Here is a 25,677-nt window from a genome sequence, read left to right as displayed (position 1 = left end):
TGTTTTCAATGCAGTGAAATGTTGGAGTTGGATATCTTGGAATGGTGACTTTCTGACCAAACCCTGTAAAGTGAGAGAGCCACGTTTAAGCTATAACTTTTTAGATGAAGAGTAAGAATGCTGCAAAGTCAGTTAAATTTATGCATGGCAAAAACACTTCTCAATCCACTTCTTTTAGGAATATTCCAGTTCTTTTGCCCAAAAGAAAAGTCAGAGGAACTTATGTTTACCAAGGAGACAATGGGGAATGTCAGGGTAGAGCTCATTAAATTGTCCTACCTGGGAAATGGTCAGTCCACTTGCTTTACATATGATATAGTAGTGAACCTCAAATTCCAAGTTAGTGATATAAGTATTCTCAGGTACTAGAAATATCTGTTGAGCTTTCTACCAGTTATGGGTTTAATATTTCAAATTTTATTTATTTTTGTGTCCCCTTTAAGTTGTTCTAAGAACTGAATAAAAAACTCATGAACATCGAGGTATTTATAGATAAATGATGCAATATCTAGGATTGGCTTTAAATAAGTCAGCAAAAGAAAAAGGGGAGCATAGATGTAACAAGATTGGACAGGAGTTGATAAATGTTGAAGCTGAGTGTTGGATACGAGGTGGTTCATTGTAATCTTGGCTCTACTTCTATGTATGTTTGACAATTTCCATAATAAAAGTTTTTAAAACTTAAGCATTATTCTGCATATAACCAGAGAATCTCTGGCAGCAGCTGAAACAGTATGTTTAACCTTCTGGAGTAAACCTTTCTTAGTTTCAGAGCTACAGACATCCTTCTTAATAAGCAAGAGTGCAAAAGCCTGGTAAAAGCACTGAATGGGATTTTCTTCCATGAAATATCTTGCTTAGGTAAATCATTAGTACATGACTACATGACTAAAATGAAAACAGAGACTGTAAAATAGCCTTCATAAAGCTGGCATTTCCAAAACCGGTCTTGAAGTCGTTGCTGTAGGTGAGCAGAAAGGGGTCCCTGGCTTATTCCACTCAGTGTGATCCTGGTTATACTTTTGTTTGGCTTTGTTTATAAACATGGAAAGTGGCTGGCTTAGAGTGAAACCCTTACCATATTTGTGGAGGAGTGAGCAGAGGGGATCTGGCTAGAAATACCAGTTATACCTTGGTTAGAATTTTCAGAAAAGAGTTCCCCTGTTGTAGTCCTGCTACCAGAAAAGAATGAGGACCACTAAGGTCTGAAGTCTTTTCTTCAGTATGTTTCAGACCCTGCTGTTTCTCTCTGCTGCTCTTTCAATACTTTCCAGTGGGGGGAGGGGGTCTGTCTTACTACTAAGATTTGATGATACATTCTCCTCTGAATAATCTTTGTCCATATCTGAAGCAGTTCTAATTTTTAATAACTCTAAGTGGTGTTGACTGTGACTTTCAAACAGTAGATTGTCCCAGGCATTTCTTTTGTAGCCTTTGGGGCTACTCTAATTAGATTACCAAGAATCTTTCAAAATAGAAGCTCATCTTTAGTCTCCAAACTTGCTGCTTTTTAAGGAACTTGTTTATTCACTTTTTGGTTTCTTTCTGTGATGTTTTAACTACCTAGAACAGTTCCAATGCTAAAATATACCACTGATAAGATTTTATAGATGTGTGAAGATTATTTTGATGAACCACATCTAGAAATAACTCCCTTTGATTTGCATCCTTATAAGATACTTTGTCAATAGTCGGGAGTCTGTTCTTATAGAGTTAACATCAAGTGACTTTGATTTGCTCTGCCAGGCCACATAAATCAAAATTTTAATCTTATAACTTAGCTGAAATATCCTTGGAATGCCTCCAGTTTTGTAGTGAACCACCAGGCTAACTTACTCTCTTTTCCACAAATTCAAAAGTTCTTTTATTTTTTTCCTTTTCTATGTTGTGAAACAAGCCTGGATGCTACAAATTCAGAGAGGATCATATATTTAGAGAAATTATCCTTTTTAAAAATTGCTTTTAGCCAAATAATAGCATACAACTTCACCAGAAGATTTTGATGCTAGGCGGAAAGGAGGACTAGAGAGTTGATTGTCTTTTACAGCCTGAATTAGAAAGGAACACAGGATTTATTCTGGGATTTTTACCTTTGCTTCCTTCACCTCCACTAGCAGGAAGAGTTTGGGAAACTACCTCTAACTTTTGTTTTTGCTCTTTTATGATTTATTAAGTTATTATTTACCTACAATACAATTCACTAATTTTAAACACATAATTTGATGAATTTTGGTAATTGTATGCAAATATGTAACTACCATGATGATTAGGCTATAGAACTTTTCCTTCACCCGAAGAAGTTTCCAGGTGTCTTTTTTAACTTCTACATCCAATTCTGCTACATCCTCCCACACCCCCACCCCAGGTAACTATTGACTTGTTTCCTGTCACAAAATTTAGCCCTCTATAGGATTTCATATAAATGGAATCATATTCTTTTGTGTTTGACTTCTTTCACTTTGTATTGATTTTGAGATTCATCAATGTTGTTTCTACTACTGACATTTCAATTTTTTTTGTTACTGAGTAGTATTCCATGGTATGAATATACCACAATTTGTTTATCTATTCACTAGTTGAGGTTCATTTGGGTAACTTCCACTTTTTGGCTATTGTGAATAATGCTGCTATGAACATTCATATTCAGGTTGTTGTGTGGACATAGTTTTCATTTGCCTTGGTAAACACCAAGGAATGGAATTGCTTGGAGTTAGTATGCTTAACTTTATAAGGTGTGCCATACTATTTTCCATAGTGATTGTAGAATTTTCCATTTCCAGCAGTAACACATGAAAGTTCCAGCTTCTCCACATCTTTGCCAAAGGTTGGTATTTTCAGTCTTTAATTTTAGGCATTCTAGTAAGTGGGTAAATATAATATATCTCATTGGGGTTTTAATTTGCATTTTCAGATGACTAGCGATGTTGGACATCTTTCCATGCGCTCATCAGTTACTAATATATTTTCTTTTTTGAAGTGCCTGTTTAAATCTTTTGCCTATTTTTAATTAGATTAAAAAAGAAACTAGGTTGTTTGTCCTGGGGAATTTCTCTCAATCTTACCAATTTATTTTTATTATCATTGAGGTAGAATACATTTCCATGTATTTATTGTCATTTGGGTTTCCCTTCTTGTACTGCACATTTATGCCATTTGAACATGGGCATAAATGGAGATTCATCCTTTCCTCATATATCTGTAGTAATTTAGTACGTATATGGATAGAAAATCTTTGTCTTATATTTGTAAATGTTTTCCTAGTTTGTTTTTAACCTTTTATGATGGTATTTTGACAAATCTTTTAACAATTTAATAAAAACATTTTGAATGTACTCAATTAATTATAATCTCTTCTTAAAAAAATATTTGGTAGTAAGTAATTAACTGATCTTCATCTTAGTCCATTTCCCCCCATTTTGGGGGGCCTCATTTTTTTTATGTGTCTCACATTATCTTCACTTCTTCTGCTGTGTATACTGTGTGCTCTCTCTACACTGTCCATCTCCATGTTCACTACTAATTTGCTGTGTTTTCTATTTTATTACTGAATATTCCTCATAGTCTGGGCACTTGCATTCAAGTACTCTCTGTTACCTCCATACTTAGGGTCCTTATTTTTGGAATCTGATTCTACACGGCAGAAATCTTATGATTTGGATGGGAAATGACTGTTTTTTAGGCAGTACAACCAGGAAAACAGTTTTGCCCTTCATCTAGGTCCTCTCTATCATGATTGCATTGTCATTTCTATAAAACATCCACTTGCCATTTCAAAAATTGTTATATATCAGTCAGTTGCCTGTTGCTGCCGCCCTGGAAATGAGCTTTCCATACAAACCATTTCTGAGCACTAAGTGTGCCCCACACAAATGTCTCCCTTTCCCACCCTAAACTATTCTCTCTCTCCACCCTGCTCTTCTAACATTCACTCCTGGTATTAAAGAAAACCCTTAGAGAATGCTCTCCATTTTATAATAATGATTTTAGATTTGTTTAATGACTACCTTGGTTCATAATCATCCATATTTATTACTACAGCAAGTAAGCCAACAATGAAACAGTAGTGATAGTTTATGGCAGAAAATATTTGAAATATTGTTGAATAATAAGCAAATTATAGTCATCCAGGGAAGTGCCATAGTGTTACACCAACTTTTTACATTAGATGTCGAGCAAGACCTTTGCCTTTTGTAATATTCTTGCCAGAAGATCATGAAGTTTTGGGGAATTATAGCCTCATTAGACCTTCAAGATTTATTTTTTAATAATAAGTAGACCACCTTAAAGTTAGTTTATGTGGAAAAAAATTCCTTTTAAAACACAGACCAAAAATGGTCAATAAGATCCTTTTTGATAAAACAATAACTGGGATGAAATTAGAGTCAGATTATTTATAAAGGAATCATGTTTGGCTCATTTCTCTAATGGTTAAAGGACATTTGGATCATTTGGACTCATACTGTAACTTTTCTTCTTTATTAAATTGGAATTATCCATGATTCATGGAAGTAGACATTATCAAGAATACTTTATCAAAAACAAAGATGTACTTGTAACTATCAAGCACAAGTGGGGACAAATTTTTGGTTTGTTTTGGTGAAGATCTAGTTAAGATAATTTAAAAAAAAACAGTCCATGTGTAAATAGGACTAAAACTTGATAAAGCAGAAGAGTCTCAAGAACCTTTTTAGCTTTAGTTGAATTGAAGCCCAACAACATGGTAGTTTGGGTTGAGTGACTGCAGTTTTTGAATTTCTGCCAGTTGCGTGGCCAAATTGACTTTTCCTGTCTCCTTCAGATACCCTACTTGCTGTCTCTTGGCCGCTTGGGGCCCATTTGAAAGCTTCAAATGTTCAAATAAGGACACCATGCCTCTGGCCTTTTTACCCAAGCAAAATTGACCTGATCTTCTGCTTCTGGTTTCCTTAGAGACTCCATTAGAGTTTTTGACTAAATGGCAGTGGGTAGGAGTGGATTAATCAGATAAATTAGTCCCTGCTACAGTGTTAATGAGCTGGTGGGCTGTCCCATTCAAAGAAGATAATGAATGCCTTGACCAAATTAAAATGTACTCATGGGCTTCCCTGGTGGCGCAGTGGTTGAGAGTCCGCCTGTCGATGCAGGGGACATGGGTTCGTGCCCCAGTCCGGGAAGATCCCACATGCCGCGGAGCGGCTGGGCCCGTGAGCCATGGCCGCTGAGCCTGCGCGTCCGGAGCCTGTGCTCCGCAACGGGAGAAGGCACAACAGTGAGAGGCCCGTGTACCACAAAAAAAAAGTACTCAGATTCATAAAAAGTGTTTCTTGTAATGGTGGAAATTTAAGGCAATGTGGTAGTCTGGTAATGGTATACATTGCTTCCTCAATCATACTACGTAGCCTCTGTTATAAGACTGGCTCTTTTCAACTACTTGGTGTCTTTCATTGCTAGTCCTGTCTTTTAGCCCATGAATCCAGCATAATCTTTAATCTTAGGAGGGGAATTTATGGTCGCTGTACACACGGGAAGCAGTTCCTATTTGTTCTTACTACTGCAAAAAAGTACTTTTATAAGTCTGTATGGATCTAGAGAGGGTCTTAAAGACATGGAAGGGTGGAATCTTGACTGGGTTTGAATATTAATAGCCAACCAAGACACATGTTTTCTAGAAATACTTGAATATTATGCAAAAATATTCTGTTTCTCCTTTTGAGGAAATATAAAACTTTTGTAAAAACCTTACTTTACATTTACATGGTGCTTGACAGCATAAAGTGCTTTCATAAGCATTATTTAATTTGAACTTCAAAACAGACCCATGAGTTAGACTTGACAGAAACTCTTACTCCCATGTAACAGATAAAAACACTAAAGTGATTTGTTCAAGTTCACCCAGCCCTTTAGTGGCAGAACCTATGTCCTCTGTCCATTCGGTGTAATTCAACTTGTAAGTGCCAAGCAGATGCAAGATCTGACAGGTAAGGCGTTCCTCAAGGGAGGATACTTGATTTCATTTCCTCTCCCTCTCTTACTCCCAAAGGAAGACAGTTCTTGGTAAGAATCCTGACAGAGTTTTTGCCATCATATCTATTAGATGAAAGTGAAAAAAAAAAAAAACAACTTGTGACCTGGATATTTTTCTTTTTGATACTATGTATACTGAGATTTGGGAACATAAAAATTATTGCCTGGCCTTGGTCCTTCTTATCCTGGTGTCGATTCTGCATTAGTCTGAGACCTTCACCCAGTTACCTGGAAGTGAAGAATTACTGTATGAGGTGTTCCTTTATTACACAAATATTTGTTGAAAATCTTCTGTTAGGAAGAAAACAAAGCAAGGTAATGGGGCAGAGAATGGTGGGGGTGGGGATAGGACCTGGGAGTATTTTATATAGGATGGTTTGAGACAACCTCTTGGAAGAGATGATATTTGACCTGAGCTCTGAATGATGCAAAAGTGGGGAGAGAATTACAGGTAGATGGTGCAGTAAGCACAAAGGCTCTGAGACAGAGATCAGTTTGATGTCTTCATGAAACAGAAGAGCAGTGTGACTGGGGTATAGTGGGCAAGGGGGAGAATGAAACGATATGAAGTTTGAAAAAGAGGCAGTGGACAGATAACATAGGGATGTGTTTCAAGTGCAATAAGTCATCACATGATTTTAAAGAAGGGATGATTTAGGAGGAAAGTTATATGGAAACTACTTGCCCTCAGCAACCCTTTGTCTTTCAGTGAAAACACCCTTCCAAATCTTTGTGAAGTTAGTTAGATTGTAGAATGTGGTACCCCCAGAAACTTGGCCTATTTGATCCTAGGAACCTACTTCTCCACCACCATCCATATTGGTGAACCTAGTGTAGTTTTCCCTGTGAATGGAACATTTCTCTCTGTAGCCTTCTGGAATGTCGAAGTTCACTCTGGTGAAATTTTTAAATCTTAAGATTATTTCCTGAAAGCACAGTGAATCCATAAAATTGGAAGAAGGGAGGGTATACTTAGTGAGGGGTGGGAAAGGTAGGTTAGAAGCTACTTTATTCTTTGGTTCTAGAATTTTAAATGTCAGTGATGCCATATAATTTTGGAGAACACCATAAACATATCTTTGTGAAAGAATTCTATGAACATATGTTTTTTTCTAGGCTATTGGAACAACTGCCTGCATAATGTAATATCAACTCCAAACCATATTGCTCAAAGAGTTTCCATTAAACCTGTACCTTAACTTTAACTTTAAATTCCAGTAGTTGAGAAGTTCTTTTGCCAAAAGGATGAAAGTGTCTAAATATCCCTTAAAAAGGACAAAATGTTTCTTTGACTATCTTGAGATGAAAAGGTAACCTTCTCTACCATAAAGGCAACATTTCTCCTTTCACTTTCTTTAAAGACTTGCTTTGTAATACATGAAACCTTTTTTTCCCCCTAGAACCTAATACCTAAGATGTACTGAGATTTCAAACACACACACACAAAAGCACACGCACACACACATACTTCTTTCCAATGTGCTTTCAAAGTGCTTTCTTTTGATTCAGGTCATTAGCAATGGCCATGGAAAAAGTCTCTGATAGCTAGAGGGAAATGCAGTAATTTAGAAGAAAAGTTTCCTTTTGGGTTTAACTCTACAGTTTGGTCTAATTTTATTTGACAGTTTGGTCCATCATAGTATAAGAGTCTTTTGTTTTTCTTTTCATAGAGTGAAAGAACAGTTTATTTCTTTTAGGCTGCTGCCCTGTTATTTGCTGGTCAAAAGGAAAAAAAGTTTTCTTTTTAATCTTTCTTTTTTCTTAGCCTCTGAGTGGAAGGCGTGCCAAGATTGGGGAATTGGTAGCAGTAGGAGATTAAGAAATGTCTTTAATTCATAAGCAGCTGTGGAATTACAGTTGTTCAGCCCTCATGATGAGCTAGAGTTATGCTTTTCTCACTTCTTATATGGGTAAGGAAATCACTCACTGAGTTTCCAGTTTCTACTTCAAGGATATTTTCGTTCCGGGAGATGGGATATATTGGCAAAGAGGGAGGAAGAGAAGGCATACCACTTATGGAATCAATAACCCTAGCTTCTAACAGGCTGGAGAAAAACATCTTTGTAGTCAGACCATAGCTATCTATGAAATTAGGAAAAGTGATCAAACATTTCCTGAGTGCTGCTGAATTCTGAGGATGGTACTAGGCATTTTATATATACTATATCATTCTCAGAATGTTTTTGTGAATTAGATATTTCTATCTTCCATTAACTGAGACTTAACTAATTTGCTATTTGATCATCATACTGCTCTGTGGGTTTCAGACCTTGGATTTTGACACGAGTCTGCTCATGCTATTTTCTACTGCATTATGTTTTCTTTTTTAGGGATGGTCAAGAATGCAGCAACCAACATCTCTGTGTATTCCCTCATTTCCAGTCACAAATGTCTACATTTGGTGCTGTATATCTCCCTGAGTGTATCATGCATGACATGTCTTTGAGAAACTTAGTGATGTATCTTTTCTGATGGGTTAACAAGGGTAGGAAGTTTAGGTCACCCTTGTGCATGTTCATATAAACCATCCCTGATCACACATAAAAGTAATAATAGTAGCTAACATTAATTGAACCCTTAGCATGCACCAGGCACTCTATTAAGAATTTTTGAAATATTATTTAATGCTCACAACCCCAGGAATGAGACATATAATATTGTCATTAGCATTTCAAGAAATGGAGATACAAATAGATTAAGTGGCTTGTTCAAAGTCACAAAGCTGTTAAGTAGCAGAGTCAGAGTTTGAAGTTGGATAGGCTGATTCCATAAACTATGCCTTTATTCATGTGCTATACTGCTTGTTATATACATGAGGGAGCATGGGGGGAAGCGAGATCAAAGTATAATAGAATATATCAGGCCTCAGTGATTTTCATATGTTGTCTGAGAAGCATACTAATGCTTTTGACTGAATTAACCAACTATGCTTTCCAATTCAGTGTTATTATTTACAAACTATGCAGAGTAAAGTGTTGTAATCAAATATTCCAAATCTCACATCACCAACATATCTGCTGAGCCCCTACTATATTATTGATATAAGCCAGAATTTAGATAGAGTTAAAGAAGAGCCAGCTCAGTCACCACCCTAACAAACTTGCCTGGACTCTGCTTTTAGTGCCAGTATGATAAACCTATACCTGCTGATGTTCCAATGAGCATTCTTTTAAAAATCCATACTAACGGTGTACTGAAAAGAAAGGAATTATTCTAGCATTCTTGAGATAGCACATGACTTATTGAATCTAAAAAAAAAAACATGGTTGGCAGTGGGAGTGTGATCCATAGTCTCATTATATTTTCCAGTGAAGCCTATTGAATCTAGGTGACATATAAGTAGGATATGAATGGTATAACATTCCATTAGGAAGAAGAGAATAAAGTCAACCAAATCACGGCATGGTGAGCTCAGGGAATTGTCTCATATGTCACCTAAACATCACATTTATAGCTTAACCAGCAATCACTGATGGCACAGATTCCATTCTTGACTACCATCCATATACAATCAAAAGCTGCCATATACCATTGGAACATTTTTAAATTTCAGAGTTAACAATGATACAGTAGAGATAGAAAACAGCATTTGTCAGGTAGTTATCTGGTGATATAGTGGCAGTGTAGCGTAATAGTCAAGTATGAAGACTCTGGAGCCAGGTTGTCCAGATTTGAATTATGATTCTCTGGCTGTGTGACTTTGGTAAGCTAGTTACCTCTCTATGCATCAATTTCCTCATTTTTAAACTACTATTTACCTCATGAGGTTGTTGTAAAGATTACATTAATTCATCTAAGACATTGAAAACAATGCTTGGCATGTGTCAGTAATAAGCATTGTAATTATTATTTTATTTTAATTTAGTAAAATACAGTCTCTCTAAGATTCATCTAAGAAACCAAATGATTGAGCTGCTGAACTGTGTAACATTTCTTTTTTCATTTTGAGGGGCTTTGTGGGTTTATGAGCTGTGTTTCTTAATTCTTCATATAACACAGAGATGCTCAGAAGCAGTAAAATACTTTTATAGCACTTTGTTGTCATTATCATCACTCTGACCTTAGAAAATACATTTATGTCGACAATTTTTAAAGTTTTGTATTTTCGTGCTTGTCACAATAAGTTGAATTTTGCAGTTATTTGGTATCCTTTTAGAAGACTGTGGTGTTGATTTCCTTTTTAAATTTTACTCTGCCTTTGGAAATAAAAGGGCCTGAATGCATAATATATTTTGGTTATGTTTAGCTGGACACACTGCTTCAATGGCTTCATGAATACTAACATTCATATTCAAAAGGGTTTTTTTCTCCTTGAGTAAGAAAAGTATGACTTTGTTGCAATTAACTGCAATTGGGGATCATTTGATGTTTATCTCCGAGATGAAACCTTTTAATGTTGAGATCAGAAGGGCTGGTGAATTTGGTATGAGGGAATAATATCAATAAAACCGGCAAAGAATGGCCACATGAAGAGTCAGAAAATTATAATTTGGTAAAGAGGGAACATGTTGCTACTGAGAAACATTCTGGTCAATTAAAAGCATACCAGCCCCTGATTATTTCTCTAATACCTTTTGATTAACTGCTGTACAAAAATGAATTTTATTATTTTCAGCCCAGAGGAACACATTAGCACTGCAGTTAATGTCTGATTATGCATGTCTGGTTTACTAGCCCTGAGAGGCTGTAATCCAACCTGTGGGCTAGCTGTTCCTTGTCCGGCAAACTGAAAGCACTAGAAGCAACCCACCTAACCCTGAGTATTTTGGCTTGGCTGAGTGAATGGATTTTAAGTTTCTACTTCACACACATGATCAAACCCTAATCAACATTCTAGGAACACTGCTATATTTAACACTCAGCCCGATTTCCCTTGGTTTTGGAGAAGCTGATTATACAATCTATACCTTTTAACTTTTCCTCCTATCAAATTGATATGTTTTGAAATGTGTCTATTTTGCTTAGGTACATAACCACTTAGATTCATTACTAATCAGTTGCCTCCTTGGTAGTGGAGCCATGCCTACAAGTCATCTATGTGCTTTGTTGCAATCAGTTTCTTTACTGAGCAGTAGTAAATAAGAAATATGTTCTCAACAGTGATTTGCAGGATGAGCTTCAGCTGGTAAAACGTATTTAGGGAGGCTTGTTTCCATTGCTAGTATTAGCAGTGGATATATTAGGCAGGTTAAAATCCAGATGCCATTAAAAGAGCAGAGATAGTTTGACGTTATAAACCATCTACTCTTCTACCATTGCTCTAGTAGTTGTAATGATAGTTGAAACTTACAGCTATTTCTAGTTCACAGAATGTCTTGACTTTTCTTTTTTTAACAGCTTTGTTGGGATATAATTCACACGCTATACAATTTAACCTTTTAAAGTTTACAGTTCAATGGTTTTTAATTATATTCACAGAGTTGTGCAACTGTTGCCACTACTTCCAGAATATTTACATCACCCCCAAAACAAAGCCTGTACCTCCCAATCTCCCCTCTCACCATTCCTTGACAAATACTAATTTACTTTTTGTCTCTGTGTATTTGCCTATTCTGGACATTTTATATTAATAGAATCATACAATATGTGGCCTTTTGTGATTGGCTTCTTTCACCTCGCATAATGTTTTCAGGGTTCATTCATATTACAACATGTATCAATACTTTATTCCATCTTATTATCGAACAGTATTCCATTGTTTGGATATACCACAGTTTATCCATTCATTATTTGATGGACATTTGGGTTGTTTTCACTTTTTGGCTATTATGAATAATGCTGCAATGAATATCCATGTACACATTTTTGTGTAAACCTATGTTTTCACTTTCCTTGGGTATATATCTAGGACTGGAATTGCTGGGTTATATGATAACTATGTTTAAACTTTACTGAAACTGACAGTTTTCCAAATGTTTTCATTTTTCTAATATGATCATTAAAACAACTTGCTTAAGAATATGTGTCAATTAGTTATTATCTTCATTTTTAAAAACATGGTACCTAAAGTTTGGAGCCATTAGGTTACTTTCTCAAGTTAGGAGAGCTAAGGAACTGTAAATCAAGGTTACTGACCATCCATTGTAAACTTTAAGATAAATACCTATATTCTATCTAGAATTTCTTATTTTCCTTAACTAAATTTGTATCTGTTACTATCTAGAATAATGAGTACAGAGCTTAGGGTTCTAAGGTCGGTTTTGCCATTAACAAGTTACTTGGAAATTTCTCCTCTGATAGTATCCAAAATCTCTGCTCTCTTGACTTGATGAGGTTCCTAAAAGGAACAGATCTGGGTTTAGATACTAGATCCACTGTTTACTAGACACTTTGGGTACACCTGTTTTCTTGTCTCAACTCTACAAAAACTAGCTGTATGATTTTTCCTAAACTCAAACTCTCTGAGGCTCAGAACCCAGTCTTTCAAAGGTTCCTGTGAGGATTTAATGAAATAAAGCATGTAACATGTCTAGCATAGTGCTCGACACAAAAAGTAGAAAAGTTCGGGCTTCCCTGGTGGCGCAGTGGTTGAGAGTCCGCCTGCCAATGCAGGGGACACGGGTTCGTGCGCCGGTCCGTGAAGATCCCACATGCCGCGGAGCGGCTAGGCCCGTGAGCCATGGCCGCTGAGCCTGCACGTCCGGAGCCTGTGCTCTGCAACGGGAGAGGCCACGACAGTGAGAGGCCCGCGTACCGCAAAAAAAAAAAAAAAAGAAAAAAAGAAAAGTTCAAACTCTATATAATGCTCAGGAATATATATATATATATATATATATATATATATATATATATATATATATCTTCACACTTCTCATTTCATCCTCTCCTCCAAATGTGGAGACTGTCTACCATGTCAACACCACACCAAACAGTTTTGGAAATGAAACAAATATTGGAACTTGTGGATTTGACAATTAACAATTCAGAATGTCTTCGTTGAAGATGAAATGTTATTCTCTGTAAAAAAGACAAGCCAGCTGGACTACTTATTTGCCAACTTAACATTTATCTCTGTTCTGTAGCAAGTACTTTACCATCCCTCAGCTACATACTTAGGTCTCCACAATTTGCAGCTTAGAACTAACAACTAAATCAAACCACTTCAGCATTTAGAAAGGTCTACTCTAAAAAAACAGTTTATTTCCTTTGAACAACTAGCAGCTGAGCTAGTTGCACATAGTGATTTTAGTTCAAGTGATTAAATTAGAGTCTCCCTTAGGGACACAAGCTGAGACAATATATCAAGTGTTTTTCAAACATATTAGATTATTTAGCTTATTTTCTACCGCATTTTCTAGCACTTACTACATTAGGGATGTGTTGATAATGATTCTAGAACAAGTCAAAAGCAAAGGAAAAATTCTATTAATTTATTATTTGATTCCACCTAAACCTCCATCTTATTTATTGCAGTGACTTTTTAGTGCTTTTGGGTATATGGATATCCACCTAGAGACATAATTACTTGTGTTTACAAAAAACTTGAGAACAATTAAAATACAAAGTTATTATAATAAATACAAATAATCTGAATAAGAGCAAGTACAAATTACAGAATGCCTACATTTTCCAGTAAGTATTCCTACTGATATAGATATGTATATATATTTATAGCAATGTATGCATATTTTGAAATAAGTATTTTCTGGTTATACTTTGTATATAATTTGGAAGTTCTGTTACATTACTGCAAAGGCTTCACAGTGGAATCATGAAATATTCAGAATTTGAGACCAAATTTAGACATATTCGCTTTTAAAAAATGAGGTTGTTTGCCTATCTTTATTCTTTAGCCTATTTGCTCATCTCTGAATACCAAAAGTGGAGGCATTTAAATACTTTCACCTTCTATCAGAAATAAACTATTATACCAACTCAAAAAGCAGCTCCTTATTTCCCAAATGGGTAAAATGTTTTATGAAGAAAGGTTATCAAAATGCTTTGCGACAATTCTTTGGTTCTACTGGGTTTATCAGTTTGAAACTAAAATGTGTCATGGAGAGTGTGCTTCTTTTCTCCTTATTCTGATAGGTGTAAAATTTATCAACATAAGACTGCCTGAGGCAGTGGTGATATAGCACCTGCTAGTCACTACATTTTAGTGTAAATCACATTTTTGTCTCCATAACCCAGTGGCCTTGATCACACACACCTTCAAATGTAGGAAGAATCAAACTCCACAGTTCTCATTAGAGCAAATGTTACTTTGTACTAATCCTCAACAAAAGTAGCTTTGAAAATGTCCTTACTCTATAAGAATCTGGCCCCTTTTTAGTTCTTGTTTCAACTATTCAGAATGAAAATCATATCATTTATCTTAACATATCTTCAGCTCTATGAAATTCAATAATTATTCTATGTGTAATATATCATCAGGAATGTTGAAATCTCATTTCAGAATATTTATTACATTAGAATCTAATGCATAAATGAATTAAGTTACAGTTATAATTTAGGCCAATTTTTCAATCTCTCTTAACACTATTAAGTAGAAAAAATATTTTTATTCTACTAAATGGCAGAGAAAACCCAATATTTAGAATGAAATCAAATCAATGAAAGAGAATCAGTGCCAAATGAGGGCCATTTTAATATTTTCTGATTCTAATTGCACACATCTTCACTTTTACTTTCCGTCTGTTTTCCCCAATGTGCTCCCACAGCTTTTACATAACAAACCTGTTACACTTCAGATTTTCTCATTAAATGTGTGACTTGAATCTCTGACTTAGGCAATAGTACCTGAAGTAAATTACCTGGAGAATTTTTCAGATTAAATATTGGTTTGAGGGCTATCTACCATATACATGTATAATTTCCTTCCTGAGGACTCAAGTACTAATTCGTTTAAACAAATTATTAGTTAGTTCTTTGCCTGCTCAGTAAGAAACTGAATTTCACTCCAAATATGCATTAGATTTTTGTTTGTCAATTGTTTTCTTACTTCTAATAAATATTCAATAACTTTTACTTTTTCTTAATGCTTATATGACTCTATTTTTAATCTCAAAGGAACACATTCTCAAATATATCCAATGAATTGCCATTTCTGTTTTGCTTCACCCCCTGAACAAATGAAATGTAATTTCCTCAGATGTCATATGAACTCATGTGTCCTGCTGATATTAATATACAGAGTAATTATGTGCCTGTCCTTGAAGACAAACCATTTATTTCTTAAACAACTAATGCAGATACATTATAATGCAGATTTCAATTATACAGGCAATATAGATAATATGTAATACAGATACAGGGTCGAGAAATGACTTCCAAGATTAGATTTAACATCTTTTATTCTTAATAGATTTAAAATGAGTTGATTTGTGATCATAAATGTTCCTCTTAAAGAAAAAGTTGACCTTGATTTAATGTACAAATAATACTAAAATGCTAATGGGTAGTGTGTTGTAACAGAAAAAAGTGAGACTAAGGAGATCTGGGTGAGTTTAGGCAAATCATTTTACGTTTCTAGATTTTTGTTCCCTAATCTGAAACATCAAAGAGGATGATTAGGTGATTAATTTCTATGGTACTTATACACATGATATTTTAAGCAAAATAATAAAAGTATAATATGGATATCAGATAGCAAAGCAATTGACTATCTTCATTATTAGAATTATGACTTTAGTAGCTTGGAATTATCAAATTTAATTTTATGAGGTAGTTAAAGGAAATTAGATATTTTTGTTACTGAAGTTTAAATAAAATTTGCCATAGTTTTTAAATATAGTGATTCTCATTTATTTTCAGTAATTTCTCTAGGATAGAGTTTTTTAACTTTTGTTACAAAAAAAATGGTCTCCATACACTTTGTTCTTAAAGGAGATACTATGCTCTCATAAACCTACTTATTTTTTTTACTATTTCTCCTTTTTATACATTTCACAAACCTTTTAATTTGAAAAAAATCCAAACCTGCTGAAAAGTTGAAAGAATAGAATAATGAGTACCCATATAATATGTCTCACCTAGATTCACCAATTGTTAACATTTTGCTATATTTGGTTTCTCCTTTTCTTTCTTTAAATAAAGACAGACAGACACATACACACACACACACACACACACACACACATTTGGAACCCTTTCAAAATAAATTGCTGGGGTTTTTCAAGATGGTGGAGGAATAGGAGGATGTGGAGTCCATCTCTCTCCACAAATGCATCAAGAATACAGCTACAGATGGAACAATTCTCACAGAGCACCAGCTGAACACTAGCAGAAGACCTTGGACACTGGAAATGACTGGAAAGATCCCTGCATAACCGAGTAGGACAAAAGAAAGAGGAAGGGAAAAAGAAGAGGAGAGGAAGTGGGATGGGATCTGTGCCCCTGTGTGGGGAGCTGAGGAAGAGAAGAGGTTCCTGCATCCAGGGAAGCTCCCTCACTGAAGGGGAAATCAGTTGGGACAGAAGGGTAACATCTGAGGCTGTTGGAGGAGGGTTAAACAGCCGGTCTGTGGCAGATAAGACAGAGTGAGACCTACACAAATAGTCTGTGCCACACCCTTGTGTGTCCCAGACTGGGATGTGTGTCCATCGGTGTGCACAGGGGCTGGGAGCTGTAATGTGGGTATTGGAGAGCAAACCCGGGGCAAAGACTGCCATTGGCTGCAAGCAGACAGCCTGAAGTGTTGGGAGGGAGGTAATCCACAACCAGGAATACTTATGCAGGAGGCCCGGGCTGCCACAGAAGCAAGGCAATGCTGTTGAGTGATGTGCAAGAGGTGGAGGCACCATTGAAGCTTCTCTCTCCCCACTCACTGGCCCCTGCCACCCCAGGTGCTAGGAAAGGGCCCTGCCAAGGCTGGCACACATGTGCCTGCTGCGGGGTGCCAGGAACAACCCCTACTGGGGCTGACCTTCTTGTGCCTGTTGCCAGGCACTATGAAAGGCCACCACCAGGGCTGTGCTAAGAAAGGCTCCTGCTAGGGCTGCATCTCTCACCTGTGGCTGCCAGCTTCCCCGCACACCTTTTCACCAGCGGGACCAGATCTCTCGTGGCTGCTGACCCCCACTATGCACCTGTCACTGCCGGGGCTCCTGGGACCCTGGCAGCTGTGCCACCTCTGCGCCCTGTCCTCACTGAGGCAGACCCGAGTGCTCCAGGACAGCCTCAGGAGCAGACCCCTTGGGTGGCCCACATGCAGAGGCAGGGCAACTAAAGAAGAGGAACAAAAATCTTTCATGCAGCTGCACAAGCTGCAGATTAAATCCCTGTTATCAGCTTGGTAAACCTTGTGTATATGGAATATCTGAATGGACAACAAGTGTTCCCATAACTGAGACTGGTCTGTAGGGGAAAGTACACACAAGAGTTGGTCCAGGTCACAGTCTGACCTGCCCCCACAGTGCCCACAGCAGTTCCAGAGACCTACCTAGAGGTATTGGAGGGCCTCTTGGGGAGGCAGAGGTTGGCCATGACTCACGGTGGGGGCAATGACACTGACAGAGGAGGCCCCAGAAAAATATTCTTATTACTATTTTTTTATGTTTCGTTTTCTTGTTGTTTCATTATATTTAAAAATAAAATTATTTATTTAAAAATTTTAAAAAAAATAATACATTTTTCATTTCTAAAATTTTTCTATTTTTACTTTTCATTGTTTTGTGTTTTCTCCTTGTTTTGCTGTGTTTTTTAATTTTTTTGATTTTTCTGTGCCTGTTTTATGTTTTCTTTGCTTTTTTTTTAGTTTGCATTCTGCATTTGTTATGCTGTTTGCTTTTGTTAGCTTTGTTTTTAATTGTTTGGTTTCATTTTTGGGTTCATTTATTTGTCTGGTTGTTCTCTTGTTTTTTGTTATCTTTGTTTTTGTTTCTTTTTTTGTATGTGTGTGTTTCTTAGTTTTTGTTTGTTTGGTTTTGCTTTTACCATTTGTCTTGGGTTTTATTTGTCTGTTTATTTCTTTTTTTAAAACTGTTGCTGTTACTGTTTGTTTGTTTTTGTCATTGCTATTTGTCTTGAGTTCTGTTAGTCTCTTTGTTTTCTTCCCTCCTCTTTTTTACTTTTTTTCTCCACACCATGTGGCTTGTGGCATCTTAGTTCCCCAGCCGGGGGTCAGGCCTGAGCCTCTGGGGTGGGAGTGTCGAGTCCAGGATGTTGGATTGCCAGAGAACTCTTGGCTCCAGGGAATATTAATTGGCGAGAGCTCTCCAGGAAGTCTCCATCTCGATTCCAAGACCTGGCCCCTCAACTGCCTACAGTCTCCAGTGCTGGACACCTCACTCCAAACAACAAGCAAGACAGGAACACAACCCCACCCATTAGCAGAAAGGCTGCCTAAGGTCATACTAAGCTTACAGACATCCCAAAACACACTATCTGAAGTGGCCCTGCCCATCAGAAAGACAAGATCCATCTCCACCCACCAGAACACAGGCACCAGTCCCTTCTACCAGGAAGCCTACACAAGCCACTGGACCAACCTCACCCACTGGGGGAAGACACCTGAAGCAAGAAGAACAATGACCCTGCAGGCTGTGGAAAGGAGACCTCAAACACAGTAAGTTAGACAAGATGAGAAGAAAGAGAAATATATTGCAGACAAAGGAGCAAAGTAAAAACCCACAAGAACAAATAGATGAAGAAGAAATAGGCCAATCTATCTGAAAAAGTATTCAGAGTAATGATAGTAAATATGATCCAGGACATCGGAAAAAGAATGGAGGCAAGGATCGAGAAGGTGCAAGAAATGTCTAACAAAGACCTACAAGAATTAAAGAACAAACAAACAGAGATGAACAATACAAAAACTGAAATGAAAAATACACTAGAAGGAATCAATGGCAGAAAAATTGAGGCAGAAAAACAGATAAGTGAGCTGGAAGATAAATTGATGGAAATAACTGCCACAGAGCAGAATAAAGAAAAAAGAATGAAAAGAAATGAGGACAGTCTCAGAGACCACTTAAATGCACTAATATTTGAATTATAAGAGTCCCAGAAGAAGAAGAGAAAGAGAAAGGGTCTGAGAAAATATTTGAAGAGCTTATACTTGAAAACTTCCCTAACATGGGAAAGGAAATAGCCACCTAAGTCCAGGAAGCACAGAGAGTCCCACACAGGATAAACCCAAGGAGAAACACACTGAGACACATATTAATCAAACTAAAAAAAAATAAACACAAAGACAAAATATTAAAAGCAGCAAGGGAAAAGCAATAAAAAATATTCAAGAGAATCCCCATAAGGTTATCAGCTGACTTTTCAGCAGAAACTCTGCAGGCCAGAAGGGAGTGGCAGGATATATTTAAAGTGATGAAAGGGAAAAACCTACAACCAAGGTTACGCTATCCGGCAAGGATATCATTCAGATTCAATGGAGAAATCAAAAGCTTTACAGATAAGCAAAAGTTAGAGAATTCAGCACCACCAAACCAGCTTTACAACAAATGCTAAAGGAACTTTTCTAGGTGAGAAACACAAGAGAAGAAAAAAGACTTACAAAAACAAACACAAAGCAATTAAGAAAATGGTAATAGGAACATACATATTGATAATTACCTTAAATGTAAATGGATTAAATGCTCCAACCAAAAGACACAGACTGGCTGAATGGATACAGAAACAAGACCCATATATATGCTGTCTACAAGAGACCCACTTCAGGCCTAGGGACACACACAGACTGAAAATGAGGGGATAGAAAAAAAATATTCCATGCGAATGGAAATCAAAAGAAAGCTGTAGTAGAAATACTCGTATCAGACAAAATATATTTTAAAATAAGTACTCTTACAAGAGACAAGGAAGGGCACTACATAATGATCAAGGGATCAATCCAAGAAGAAGATACAACAATTATAAATATTTATGCACCCAACACAGGAGCACCTCAATACATAAGGCAAGTGCAAGCAGCCATAAAGGGGGCAATCAACAGTAACACAGTAATAGTGGGGGTCTTTAAGACCCCACTTACACCAATGGACAGATCATCCAGACAGAAACTTAATAAGGAAACACAAGCCTTAAATGACATATTAGACAAGATAAACTTAATTGATATGTATAGGGCATTCTATCCAAAAGCAGCAGAATACACTTTCTTCTCAAGTGCACATAGAACATACTTGAGGATGGATCATATCTTGGGTCACAAATCAAGCCTCAGTACATTTAAGAAAATTGAAATCATATCAAGCATATTTTCTAATCAACATGCTATGAGATTAGAAATCAATTACAGAAGAAAAAACTGTAAAAACACAAACAAATGGAGGCTAAACAATTTGCTACTAAATAACCAAGAGATAACTGAAGAAATCAAACAGGAAATCAAAAAATACCTAGAAACAAATGACAACAAAAACACAATGACCCAAAACCTATGGGATGCAGCAAAAGCAGTTCTAAGAGGGAAGTTTATAGCAATACAATCCTACCTCAAGAAACATGAAAACTTTCAAATAAACAATCTAACCTTACACCTAAAGAAACTAGAGAAAGAAGAAAAAAACAAAACCCAAAGTTAGTAGAAGGAAAGAAATCATAAAGATCAGAACAGAAATAAATGAAATAGAGATGAAGAAAACAATAGCAAAGATCAATAAAACTAAAAGCTGGTTCTTTGAGAAGATAAACAAAATTGATAAACCTTTAGTCAGACTCATCAAGAAAAAAAAGGAGAGGACTCAAATCAATAAAATTAGAAATGAAAAAGGAGAAGTTACAACTGACACTGCAGAAATACAAAGAACATAAGAGACTACTACAAGCAACTCTATGCCAATAAAATGGACAACCTGGAAGAAATGGACAAATTCTTAGAAAAGTACAACCTTCCAAGATGGAACCAGGAAGAAATAGAAAATATAAACAGACCAATCACAAGTAATGAAATCGAAACTGTGATTAAAATTCTTCCAACAAACGAAAGTCCAGGACCAGATGGCTTCACAGGTGAATTCTATCAAACATTTAGAGAAGAGCTAACACCCATCCTTCTCAAACTCTTCCAAATAATTACAGAGGGAGGAACACTCCCAAACTCATTCTGTGAGGCCAGCATCACCCTGATACCAAAATCAGACAAAGCTATCACAAAAAAAGAAATTACAGGCCAACATCACTGATGAACATAGACACAAAAATCATTAACAAAATACTAGCAGACCGAATCCAACAACACATTAAAAGCATCATACACTGTGATCAAGTGGGATTTATTCCAGGGATGCAAGTATTCTTCAATATATGCAAATTAATCAATGTCATACACCATATTAACAAACTGAAGAACAAAAAACATATGATAATTTCAATAGATGCAGAAAAAGCTTTTGAAAAACTCAACACATATTTATGATAAAAAACACTCCAGAAAGTGGCCATAGAGGGAACCTAGCTCAACATAATAAAAGCCATATATGACAAACCCACAGAAGACATCATTCGCAATGGTGAAAAACTGAAAGTATTTCTTCTAAGATCAGAAACGAGACAACGGTGTCCACTCTTGCCACTGTTATACAGCATAGTCTTGGAAGTTCTAGCCACAGCAATCAGGGAAGAATAAGAAACAAAAGAAATCCAAATTGGAAAAGAAGAAGTAAAACTGTCACTGTTTGCAGATGACATGACCCTATACATAGAGAATCCTAAAGATGCCACCAGAAAACTACTAGAGCTAATCAATGAATTTAGTAAAGTTGCAGGATACAAAATTTATACACAGAAATCTTCCATCACTATACACTAACAATGAAAGATCAGAAAGAGAAATTGACAACATAATCCCATTTACCACTGCAACAAAAGGAGTAAAATACCTAGGAATAAACCTACCTAAGGAGGCAAAAGACCTGTATGCAGAAAAACTGTAAGATGCTGATGAAAGAAATCAAAGATGACACAAACAGATAGAGAGATATACCATGTTCTTGGATTGGAAGAATCAATATTGTGAAAATGACCATACTACCTAAAGCAATCCACAGATTCAATGCAATCCCTATCAAACTACCAATGGCATTTTTCGCAGAATTGTAATAAAAAATTTACAGTTTGTATGGAAACACAGAAGACCCCGAATAGCCAAAGCAATCTTGAGAACAAAAAACGGAGCTGGAGGAATCAGGCTTCCTAACTTCAGACTATACAACAAAGCTACAGCCATCAAATCAGTATGGTATTGGCACAAAAACAGACATATGGATCAACGGAACAGAATAGAGAGCCCAGAGATAAACCCATACACCTATGGTCACCTAATCTATGACAAAGTAGGCAAGAATATACAATGGATAAAGACAGCCTCTTCAATAAGTGGTGCTGGGAAAACTGGACAGCTACATGTAAAAGAATGAAATTAGAATACTCCGTAACACCATACACAAAAATAAACTCAAAATAGATTAAAGACCTTAATGTAAGGCCAGACACCATAAAACTTTTAGAGGAAAATATAGGCAGAACCCTCTTTGACATAAATTGTGGCAAGATCCTTTCTGACCCACCTCCTAGAGTAATGGGGATAAAAACAAAAATAAACACATGGGACCTAATGAGACTTAAAAGCTTTTGCACAGCAAAAGAAACCATAAACAAGACGAAAAGACAACCCTCAGAATGGGAGAGAATATTTGCAAATGATACAACTGACAAAGGATTAATCTCCAAAATACACAAACAGCTCATCCAACTGAATATCAAAAAAACAAACCACCCAATAAAAAATTGAGCAGAAGACTGAAATAGACATTTCTCCAAAGAAGACATACAGATGGCCAACAAACTCATGAAAAGATGCTCAATATCACTACTTATTAGAGATATGCAAATCAAAACTGCAATGAGGTATCACCTCACACCCATCAGAGTAGCCCTCATTAAAAAATCTATAAACAATAAATGCTGGAGAGGGTGTGGAGGAAAGGGAACCCTCTTGCACTGTTGGTGGGAATGTAAATGGATACAGTCACTATGGAGAACTGTATGGAGTTTCCTTAAAAAATTAAAAATAGAACTACAATATGACCCAGCAATCCCACTACTGGGCCTATACCCTGAGAAAACCATAATTCAGAAAGATACATGCACCCCAATATTCATTGTAGCACTATTTACAATAGCCTGGACATGGGAGCAACCTAAATGTCCATCAGCAGAGGAATGGATTAAGAAGATATTGTGCATATATACAATAGAGTATTAGTCAGCCATATAAAGGAACAAAATTGGGTTATTTGTAGAGATGTGGATGGACTGTCATACAGAGTGAAGTAAGTCAGAAAGAGAAAAACAAATATTGTATACTAATGCATATATGTGGAATCTAAAAAAATTGTATAGATGATCTTATTTGCAAGACAGAAATAAGACACAGGCATAGAGAACAGATGTATGGATACCAAGGGGGAAGGGGGGCGGTCAGGTCAGATGAATTGGGAGACTGGGATTGAAATATATACAATATTGATACTATGTCTAAAATAGGTAACTATTGAAAACTTACTGTATAGCTCAGGGAACTCAGTGCTGTGTGGTGACCTAAATGGGACAGAAATTCCAAAAAGAGGGGATATACGTATATGTATAGCTGATTGACTTTGCTATACAGTAGAAAGTAACACAACATTGTAAAGCAACTATACTCCAATAAAATTTAATTTAAAAGAAACAAAGTAAGTTGCTGATATCATGAAACTTTACCCCTAGTACTTCAGCAGCATGTGTCCCCAAAGAACATGAAGTTTGTCCTGCATAACCACAAAATTATTACAACAACCAAGAAATTTAAATGTGTAAAAAATATTATCTACCATATTTGAATATCCCTAATTATTCTAATAATGGGCTTTATAGTTATTGCTTTTGACTGATTCAATATTCAACCACAACATTAACATTTTAAGGAGTTCAGACCAGTTACTTTGTAAAAAATATACAAACTAGATTTTTCTGATTGTTTCTTCATTATTAAATTCAGATTAAACAGTCTTGGTAAGATTACATAGGTGATATTGTATATTTTCATAACATCAGAAAGTAAATAATGACAGCATGGACCCGCTATCGATGATGTTGAATTTGACTGATCACTTAGATAATGTCTGCCTGAAAAGGTACTTTTCTCCTCTGTAAAGGTACATTTCCCTTATGAATTAATAATTAGTATTCTATTGTGTGCGTGTGTGTGCACGCATGTGTGTGTGTATCCTACATCTTCTTTTTCCCTTCTTCCATTGGTGGGCACTTAGGTTCTTTTTATATCATGGCTATTGTAAATCATGCTGTGGTGAGCATAGGGGTGCATACATCCTTCTGAATAAGTGTTTTCATTTACTTTGGATAAATGTCCATACGTGGAATAGCTGGATCATATGGTAGGTCTATTCTTAATTTTTGAGGAATCTCCAGAATATAAAAAACAAACAAAATAAATGAACAAACCAAAGCAAACAAGAAGAAACACATAGATACAGAGAACAGAGTAGTGGTTACCAGAGGGGAAGAGGCTGGGAGGAGGAGAGCTAAATGGGTAAAGGTGATCAACTGTATGGTAATGAAAGGAAACTCAATTTCTGGTGGTGAGCATGCTGTAGTGTATATAGAAGTAGAAATATAATGTACACATGAAACTTATGTAATGTTGTAAACCAATGCTACCTCAATTAAAAAAAGAAAAGAAAATTGATAATAACAACCACACAGACATAAAAGAAATCAATAAGTAAACTGTAGGGTGATACTTTGAGACCACGTGAATATCTTGGTCTCCAGCACCTTTTCACTCAATGGCTTTAGCATGCGTAAAGGATCATTAGCATGATCCCTGCCTGAATTAGTCATTATGTTCCAGTGGCAAAGTGGTTATAATCTAATTATATTTTTCCTTTAATATTTATTAGCTAGCATTTTTCTTTAAAGAAAGTTTTCTTTTAATAACTTTCTTATTAAAGAAATTTACAAAGATAAACAAAATAGAATAATACAATGAACTCCCATGTATTCATCACACAACCTCAACAGTTATTAATGTTTTGACAGTGTTGCTTCATTTACTTTTTTATGTTGGCATGCTTGTGTTGCTGGAGTATTTTAAAGAAAATTCCAGACATGATGTCATTTCATGCCTACTTTATAAAAAAAAATAGCCACAATTTAACTAAACTCTATTTTCTCTTTTCCTACTAGATTAGAAGTAACCAATTTAGAATATACAGAGAAATGTTGGAGGCAAGCAACATGAGAGCAGTGAGTTTTAACAGCTCATAGTGAAATAGTATAATGAAAAAGTATATGCAGAATATGGTTCTGTGCTATAGTAGAATACAATATTGAATATTTATGATAACCCTGAGTTAGCTAAAAGAAAGTTGTGTATAATGTTTAATAACTTTTATATAAGAAGGCAAGGACATGCATAATTATTTTGTAATGTTATATAGACAGATGCCTATAGAAATACTTACTAAAAGATTTTTAAATGAATACAGGGTTTTGTACTTGAATGGATTATCTTCAGTACCTAGAAAATTTACCCATAAGGCCAGATATGAATCTGACAGTATTATGTGTTAAAAAGTAATAAATATAACATAGTTTCATTTTAGGCCCTGTTACCTAAGTGGAAATAAAATTTTTAAACAGAGCTATAAAATACATATGAATCACAAAAAATATTATTTAGTCTTATATGCTTCCCAGGTATCAGCAGTCAGAGTA

General features: G+C 36.0%; 1 pseudogene; it reads right to left on the bottom strand.

Moving 5' to 3' along the window:
• Positions 1-358: 358 nt before the first annotated feature.
• On the bottom strand, positions 359-24,801 carry LOC111178206 (ubiquitin carboxyl-terminal hydrolase 37-like; annotated as a pseudogene).
• Between the last annotated feature and the right edge of the window lie 876 nt (positions 24,802-25,677).

Source organism: Delphinapterus leucas, chromosome X (genome assembly GCF_059928025.1).
Source record: "Delphinapterus leucas isolate spDelLeu-1000000601 "Yukka" chromosome X, BTC_Dleu_Yukka2, whole genome shotgun sequence".
Taxonomy (NCBI): Eukaryota; Metazoa; Chordata; class Mammalia; order Artiodactyla; family Monodontidae; genus Delphinapterus; species Delphinapterus leucas.
Note: the sequence above shows the minus strand (reverse complement) of the source record. Positions and strands in the feature narration are given on the sequence as shown.